The following is a 9,404-nucleotide window of genomic DNA, read 5'->3' on the forward strand; positions in this document are numbered from 1 at the left end:
TTTGGGGTCACAAGTATGGCCGTGTTGTGGGAGGGAGAACTGGTACTGATATGGGCGATCTGGGATCAAGTCCCAGCTGTTTCCTGCCCCGGTGACTTCCTGGCTGTGTCGCCTGGCCCAGAACCTAACACTGAGCAAGTCAATGAATGGGTGCTGGGCACAGTGAGATGAACACATGTACTAGAGCCACATAGTTCTGTATCCAAATCCCAGCTCTGCCTTTACTTTTAATGTCTTGTGCAAGGCAGAAACTATATCGTATTCATCCTTGTGTTCCCAGCTCCTAGGAAATAATAGGTGATCAATGTTGGATGAATAAATCTCTCTAAACCTTGGAGTTACTGTGAACATTAAATGACAAACAAATGTGCTCAATAAGTCCCGGGAGGAAGGCGATGGGAAAAATGAGAGTGATGGACAGTCAGACGTTTTTGCGCCTCAGTTTCCTTGCTGCAAAATGGAATAATAGTCATTGCTTGACAGCATGACATGTTTGTAAGAAATCAGGGATAGAATAAAAGCAAAATCATTTTTATTCTCCCACAGAAGTTTTTACCTACTGCTCTTACAACACTAGTTAGACTATATAACAAATACTGGTTTCCCATTGCTTTCTCACCCAGCACGGTAGCTGGAAAATATTAGGTGCTTAATACACATATGGCAGGTCAGTAGCTTTTGTTATACGTAAAGAGGAGCACGATCGTGGAAAATGACACTATAAAAATATAACTTTCAATTGTGCATGTAGTGAACATTTCGAGTAACGGTGTATAGCATCTTTATAAACAGAAAGCAAGTGGCTTACAAATTATATATCCTGTGCCAATGCATAAGTTTATTAATTCTTCTGGATTTGCCAATTCCTAGGGGTTTCCCATCAACAGAGTCAGCATTTCAGATCAGCGTGCCTTCCAAATTTTGGTTCATATCTTTCCTGAAGTGGAAAATAATTTTTGTTTTCTGTCCAGGATTCTTCTCTTTGATATCATTTGAATCATTCATCTATGTTACTAACATTTCCAGATTCGGTTAATTTCATAAATCATATCAGTGTATTGATCTTCTGGGTCAGAAACAAAGGTGTTTCCTTCACAGAAGCTTACTAAGCACCTCAAGGCAGTTAAGACATTACCATCCACTGAGGTGGGAAGCCCCATAAAAAAAAAACCGGCAGGACCCCCAGGCAGGGCCACTACTTTCCTGCCAGCACCATCTGTTTCCCTGGCTCAGAGGTTTTCTCTCACTTTTTGCCTCTGAAACGGCTTACTTCTAGGAAAGTGGAACGTACCCCTAAAATTCTATTGGTTCCCTGAGCTCACTCCTGACTGGTTGTTTCTCTCCCTCCTGATCAGTCCATTTCTACAAAGCTTGTTCCTAATTAGTCAACTTTTGTTATACCTTATTTGCATATGATGTTGCAAAGTGTAAACTGGCAGCCTATAAAAGCCTGTGTAAACCTACACACGGGGTCCAGAGCTTGGAGTGTTAACTCTTCTGGGCTCACTGGTGTAATAAACCTGAGTTCTCCAGCTCTCCGAGTGCTGCTTGGTCTCTCGCCCGGATCCAGGTTGCTGTCACAACTGAGCTGTAACATTGAGCTGTAACACATTTTTCTGCAACACCATCACCACCACCTTCTCTCCTCTCTAACTAGTCGTCAAGTCCCCTGATGTATTCTTAGCTGAACCAATTTTATGAGTAAACATTTCAAGAATCTGTATAGAACTCAACAGATGGCTAACTTACTGCATTTGTGAATGTTGCTAAAACACAAAACAGTTCAGGTCCACCCACCTCCAGTGATAGTGGATATTTTGAAGGCGTAAGACTTGTCCCCAGCCTCATAGAAAATGGACAAACATGCTCAAGTGTTGATCAGCTCAGCCTCAAGGAGACCAAGGCAAATCTTCTTGCTTCACGGTTGGTGGATCAATCAGTTAATTGGAAGATGGCAATCAGTTAGACCGGAGCAAGATTCTTGGTCTTTATTTTAACTCTGTGACATGAAACAAGGATTCCTATGCAGCAACATGCAAATCCTGTTGCGTTCTCTGTAGCTCCCTCCTCACCCCCTCCTGAAAGCACTTCCAAATGCAGGTGAGTTAGAACAGCCATTCTGTTGGGAGAACCTGGAGACCACTCTGATTTTTAAGTCAGTCACTGGCGATATCAGCATATACTAGTAACAGGTTGATAGTGATTACTTACAACTCATTCTGCACCTGATTGCGACACTCCAGTGTGTCACAACTCTTAGAATCTTCAAGAAACGTTGAGATAATTAAATAGACTAATAGGTACCTGGAGTGCTCAACCTGCGGCCAGTCCATTTCCCCTAGATGGTGGGTGTTTATTTCCCTTAGTGAATTTGTTTGTCTTTTTTAACCCAGAGTGAACTTTAAACTAATGATGTTAAAAATTCACGTGCCTAGTATTTTGTCATGCAGGCCAATCATACAAATGGATTTAGTTTGCGTACTTTTAGTGGGTTCTTAGTATTGTCAGACAAAATATTAAAACAAGTGGAAGGGACCCATGAATTTAACTTGTTCTATAACTTGAGTTCGCATGAAATAAACACATAATTCTTAAATTGTATCAGTTAGCTCATGTTATGTAACAGACTAACTCCAAAATTTAATGGACTCAAAGAGCAAATATTTATTATTTCTCAAATACTTATTAATGAGTGGCTCTTCTCATCTGAGCTGGCTCCACTGGAGTTGGATGGTCGAAGATAGCTTTCCTCACCTGTGTGGGATCTCAGCTGGGAGAGCTCAGAGGGCTGGAACAGCTTGGGGCCTGTCCGAGAAAGCAAAGCCAGACAGCAGTAAAAAGCAGTAAAAACAGATTTTACTCAGTAACGACGACAGCAGGGGAAAGAGCTGAGCTTCCCATTCTGGTTTGCACAGAGGTGAATGGGCCTTTTAAAGGGGCAATGAAGGAGTGGGGCGGGGCTCGAGCAGAGTCAGGGGAGTGAGAAGTTACCCAAAGTGGGTAAGACGGTTGGTCCATATAAGTGCGGTGAGGTGACCTGTGTCTGCTAACTGGGTTCATTAAAGTTAGGCTCCTCCCCTCCCCTGAGTCTGGGAGACCGAGGTCCTAGCCTTCCAGATGACTACATTGTTTCTAATGGAAGTAGAATCAGTTACAATGTGTCAGTTTCTGGTGTACAGCAGAATGCTTCTGTCATACGTATACAAACATATACTTTTTCATTATAGGTTATTATAAGATAGTGAACATGCCCCATCTCCTTTGATGATTATATTTTAAAGGAATGCCTTTCAGGTCCTTGTTGTAGGAGATATATATATATATATTTCAGATATATATATATATATCTGAAAAGGTCAGAGGAAGGATTCACAATTGTCAGCTTTTGTTAAATAAATGCTCTAAGAAAGGGAGGTCAAGGACCCACCTTTAAGTGTTGGCTGGAACAAAGGGTAAATTCTTTTGACAGCGTTGAGCTTCTTGACAGGAACTCAGGGAGGTGCTGGGGCCCAGGGACTGGCAGCATCTGTATCACTGGGAGAGCTTGTAGAAATGCACATTTTCAGGCGCCACATCAGATCAACTGAGTCAGAAGCTTTGGAGGTGGGCCCCAGGAATCTGTTTTAACAATTCTTCCAAGAGGTTCGATACCCACTGAAGTCTGAGAAGCACTGGACTAGGCTATAGGACTTGTAATATACTCAAAAAGCAAATGAGAAAAAATGCATTCATTATGCAAGTAAAGAGAGTTTGGTAACTCTCACAGCAGCGTGACACCACTGCTCAGTTATTCCACAATTGCAGGGGTTTTGCTGGATTCAAACAGGAATGAGTACCACCCTGGGAATCCAGGATGCTGAGCCCAGCCCCTAGGTTTTGCTACTCTAGGACTTGGGCAAGTCATGTAACCTCTCCAGCTCCTGTTTCCTCACCAGGAAAATGAACAAGGTTCTTCCAGCCTCATCATTCCAGGATTATGATCATTCTTTATAGTCGTACTAAACAATGTAACATCTCTCCAAGTGTAACTGTTCCTTCTTAGTGCCTGCTAAAAAACATGAGGCTAAAATTTGGGGATTGACTTCCATCCTGGTTTGAGTCTCTCGACAATACAAGAGAGCATGAGTTTGACATCACAGAAGTAGTGAGGACTGCTGAAGTCACCACTGCTGGTAGACTCGTTTGCCCAAGGGCGGAACCTTGCCAAAGGCTGTAACCCTCAGAAGTCAAGCCCAGAATGCCAACTTTATCAGTGACTGTGATACAGACCTAACAATTTTATTCTGTGTCCGTGTGCTCAACCTCATTATTCTTTTGGATTGAAGTTTGGGAAATAACTGTTTTCAGTTAAATGGTCAATCTACATGCCAGTAAGGGCTGCTCATCTCTGCTCCAAAACTCAGAAGTTCTTAAACCTTTACAATATTTCCAACCCACATTTAATCCAAGCCATGTATCACTGTGCTGCCAAAGAATCTGCCAAAGACCCGAGAACGGAATAAGTTGCTAGGTAGGCAGAATAGTGGTCCCCGCAAAGACAACCACGTCCCAGTGCCTGGAACCTGCGAATGTATTAACTTACATGCAAAAGAGATTGTGCAGGTGTGATTAAATCAGAGGTTTTGAGATGGGTGGATTATCTTGGATATGCTGGTGGGCCAGTGTAAGCCCAAGGGAGTTCCTATAAGTGAAAGAGGGAGGAGGCAGGAGAGTGAGAGAAGGCAATGTGAGGTCGGAAGCAGACTGAAGCCATACAGGGCCATGTGTAGGAATGTGGGCAGCCTGTGGAAGCTAGAAAAGGCAAGGGCGTGGCGTCTTCCCTAGAACTCCAGAAGAACATCTTGCTTTTAGGACTTCTGGCCTCCAGAGTTTTACGATAATAAATCTGTGTTGTTTTAAGTCACTACATGGTGGTTATTTGTTGTGGCAGCAAGAAGAAACTAATACAGTCATCTTGACTTATTCTTTTTTGAGTCCTTACTACGCCCGCACTGTCTCTCTGTGCTCATTTTACATGATTATTTCTCTTTATCCTCAAAACAAGATGTAATAGCTGTTCCAAGTCAATAGCTAATAGTGGAGTCTAACCCAAAATCTGAACTCAAGACCTATTATATCAGTATCTATTGGCTAATTATCTATTACTAGCTAATTATCTATTTTCATTACTTTTAAAGATGAGTTTGTGAATAACTAAAAATGATTCTGTTGCAACCTCTGCTGTAGCACGCGGTGATCCACATCCTCTACCCACAGTGGTCTGAGCACAAAATGAAATGCAAATTGTCAAGGAAAGGCCACTTCTCTCAGTGGCTGACATCTTTAAGTGTGTAATTTCCTTATGATCAGTGGAACTAGGGACTTGTTCATTCTCACTGAGGTCATAGATGGAGCCTCATTTTAATTTGGTGCTTCAGAGATGTTCATGCTCATCTCAGGGAAAACTCTGGATCATTTGGGATGAGGATCACGACGGTGCTACTAGCTAGTGACCATCCACTCAACAAATACCACCTCTCCATAATTGACCCCAAATGGCAAATGCAATAAACAAAGGATCTTTCTTCCCCTTCTGTGCAGTGGTCTCCCTTAGGACAAAAGCTGGTGTAGGAAAAAGAGGTCAGATGTAATCCAGGAGATTTTTGTTATTCAAAGAGGAGATTATGCTCCCACGATGACTCACCTGTCCTCCTACCCTCCTATTTCTGTCCTGCAGAAGCGTGTACAGGAGAGGGATGAGCGGCTGTGGGGTCATCAGTGCTTATGCGGCACCTGTGCAGGGAAGCCCCAGGCCCCGTGACGCTGCTATCTCAGGCTGGGCTGGTGCTTTTAAGCAAATCTGGTGGGAAACAGTGAAGCCTGCATAGGAACCTGATCCTGGTAGGCCTTTAAATAAAGGTCCAGCCCCCCCAGGAATTCATTCTTCATCCAGGTGCTGCTGTGTGGTTTGAGATGATGAGGGGTCAGAAGAGGGGCAGGTGCCCTGCAGATGGCTTAGAGGTGAAGGACCCACTGAGGGAGGGGTTTCAGCCCAGGGTGGCAGAGCGAGGTCAGAAAAGGGGGCAGTGACAAAGAAAGAGGTCAAACCTGACAAGTCAAAACACGAGACTTGAGTGCTGTCAATAATATTAAACTCAGGGGAAATTTTGGAGGCTAACGCAAGAGCCTCCAAACCAAGAGAAGCCAGAGAGGAGGTTAGAAATGTGGAGAGAGGAGCAGATGCATCGGCCACAGGAACCCCAGGCCAGAGATAACGACTAACTCCTGTCCCGGGGCAGTGTGCCCTCAGGGGGGTCTCGGGCCCTGTGGTAAGAGCAGACCCAGCTCCTCGCCTGGCCTCTGCCTCTGCATTTATCTGTTTCTTCATTTTCTCTTTGACAATAGGCTCTCCTCCCACTGTCAGCTCATCTATTTCACCACAAAATGTCTTAGGAATTAGTGATGTGGAGCTCTTGAGTTGCTCTGAAATGGAGGTCCTATTGCCAGAGGCGGCTCCCCGCCAGCAGTCCCAGGGAGAGGGGTGGTTCAACATGATGAAACAGGCTGGGACCTGGGACTCTTTGCTGCAGTGCTTGCCCAGGCAGGGACCTGAGACCTGGGACACTGGTCTGCAATGCTTGCACCAGGACAAACATCTTCTAGAGCAACAGAATACAAAGAAACTATAAGGAACTAAAAAAAAAAAAAAAAAAAAAAAAAAGCTGTGTGCACACACAGTTGGGGACAGTCATGCACAAGATACAAAAAGACCAAAAACCTAACTGCCATTTCTGAGATGGTGGGAGCAAAAGCAGGGTACTGCGCATGATCGCTGCACACAGCACCACCAACGGGGTGGGCAGACCACCTAAGCCACCCCTCCAGCCCAACCTCTGGACTCAGCCCTGTCCTCACCCCATTTAAGGGATCAGCTTGCCCTGCTCAGGGAACAAGCAAGGGAAACTGCTACATGTTTTTGCCCCCTCCTGCTGCAGCACAAGTCCCAGTAAACCCTGCCTGAATTTCTCATCTGGCCTCTTATCAATTTCTATTGCCTGGGGAGTCTAAGAACCCTGGCCGGTAACAATGGGATCTGTCTTTGGGGTCAAGTTTAGAGGAAAGATCACCAGGGAAGCTGTAGCTCCCCAGAAAAGTGGTGCAGTGCTTAACAGCACACACTTGGAAGGCTGGGGAGGTAAGCTGGCAAAATCTAATCCCTGCCTAGATGTACTACTCCACTGTAGAGTGATGGGTTCAGAAATGTCAGCGTCAGGGGTGTGGCCTGGGGCAGCACAGCCACTCTGAGTCTCCTTAAAGGGAAGATGAGCCCAAAGCTCTAGCAACACTTCTGTTTTCTCCCCTAGTCCCCTCCACAGCCTAAGAATGGTGTGGTAAGCAAAGGAGCATTTCCTCACACACTGAATAATAAAACGAGAAAGAAAACCAAGAAAGGCACTATCCCTAAATATTACCGCCAGGAAGTCTCCGCAAATGACTAAGAGTCATTTTAGTGATAAGATTAAGTCTGTTCAAGGAGAAGGCACTCCGAGGAGCTGCTGGCCTCCCGCGCCCTCCCTCCCACATCTAATGACATCACCGCACCGACAGGAGGAACGTAAACAAGGCCCGCGTGTGCCAGCTGGTACCCGTCTGGTCAGGAAGAGCACAGCAGAGGGCTCGGACTGTTGGCAGGTGAACCTACATCAGATGTTTTATCTAATATTTTTGTTTAGCTTTTCAGGGGCATTTCAGGGGCATTTGGGATCTATACACAGAACCTCGGAGCTACTGACCAATTAAGTTAATGCAGTAAGAAAAAAGGCATTGGTCCCAGGGACAAAAAGCAACCAAACTATATTCTCTCTCTCTTTTTTTTTAACTGAAGTGTAGTCAGTTACAATGTGTCAATTTCTGGTGACAGCATAATGTTTCAGTCATACAGGTATATATATATGTTCATTTTCAAATTCTTTTTCATTATAGATTACTACGAGATATTGAATAGAGTTCCCCATGCAATACAGAAGAAATTTGTTTTTTAATCTTTTTTTAATTCAAACTATATTCTTTGATAAACCTTTAAGGAAATAACTATTAAAAATATTTTTTGTTTTATTAGATTTTCCAACTAATTATTTCAATGCCTACTTTAATATGTAGTTATCAGAATATATAGCACCTACCACACTTTTAAATGTAAAAACAGCTGTACCCACACAGTGGAATACTATGCTGTTATACCATTATGAGGAATAGTATTATATTTACAGATAGAGGGAGACTTTTACTGGAGTAGTATTTTTTTTAACAGACTTTATTCTTTTAGACCAGTTTCAGGTTCACAGCAGAATTGAGTAGAAAATACAGAGAGTTCACACATAACCCTTCCCACCCACACCTATGAGACTCCCCTACCCTCAACCTCCCTCATCAGTGTGGCATATTTGGTACAATCAGTGAACCAACACGGGCACATGATTATCAACCAAAGTCCATAGTTTACATTAAGGCTCACTCTTGATACTGTACATTCTGTGGGTTTTGACAAATGCGTAATGACATGTAGCCACCACTATAGTGTCATACAGAATAATTTCATTGCCCTAAAAATCCCTTGTGCTCCATCTATTCATTCCTCCCTCCCTCCCTCTCCCCAAGCCCCTGGAAACCACGATCTTTTTGTTGTTCCTGTAACAGTGCCTTTTCCAGAATGTCATTTGATTGGAATCGTACAGTTTATAGCCTTTTGAGACTGGCTTCTTTGGTTTAGTAATATGTCTTTTAAGTTTCTTCTATATCTTTCATGGCTTGATAGATCATTTGTTTTTTACTGCACATATATTTTTTAATTTACATATATATACTGTTCATTGTTTCTAAGAACATTTAGAGCTTTAGCTTTTTAAACTTACATAGTTATCAAAGGAATAAAGCCAACCACAAAGTAAGAATTAACTCAAAAAGATACATACACCCTGCTATCAACTTGAGTAGTATTACTTAAGTAATATTAAACACAAAAAGCAAATCACAAAATAGCATTGCATGAACCCTTAGCAGAGAGCGACCAAAAGATTTAGGACAGGAACTAGTGTATTAATTAGGCAGGTAAGGCTGTATTTCTTGTTTTCTTCCTTTTACTTGTTGACTTCTAATTTTTGTAAATGATCGTATATCATTTTGTAAAGTTTTAAAAAATCATTTTTTAAATAGTCATAGAGTCAGGGAAAGGGCTGTTGCATCATTCAGTCAAGAAAAGTCCAGGGTTGCTTCACAGGCCCAAGTCGCAACTATCAGCAGATAAGACAAAATTATTTCCGGAATAGCAAGAACACTTCTTGCGATAAGCCAGAAACTCAAGGATGCTTCTTGGGGAGGAAGCATCTGAGAAAGGGAGAGCCTGTGATTTGAGAGAACTCTGATGA

The sequence above is a fragment of the Camelus bactrianus genome, chromosome 25 (genome assembly GCF_048773025.1).
Source record: "Camelus bactrianus isolate YW-2024 breed Bactrian camel chromosome 25, ASM4877302v1, whole genome shotgun sequence".
Classification (NCBI taxonomy): domain Eukaryota; kingdom Metazoa; phylum Chordata; class Mammalia; order Artiodactyla; family Camelidae; genus Camelus; species Camelus bactrianus.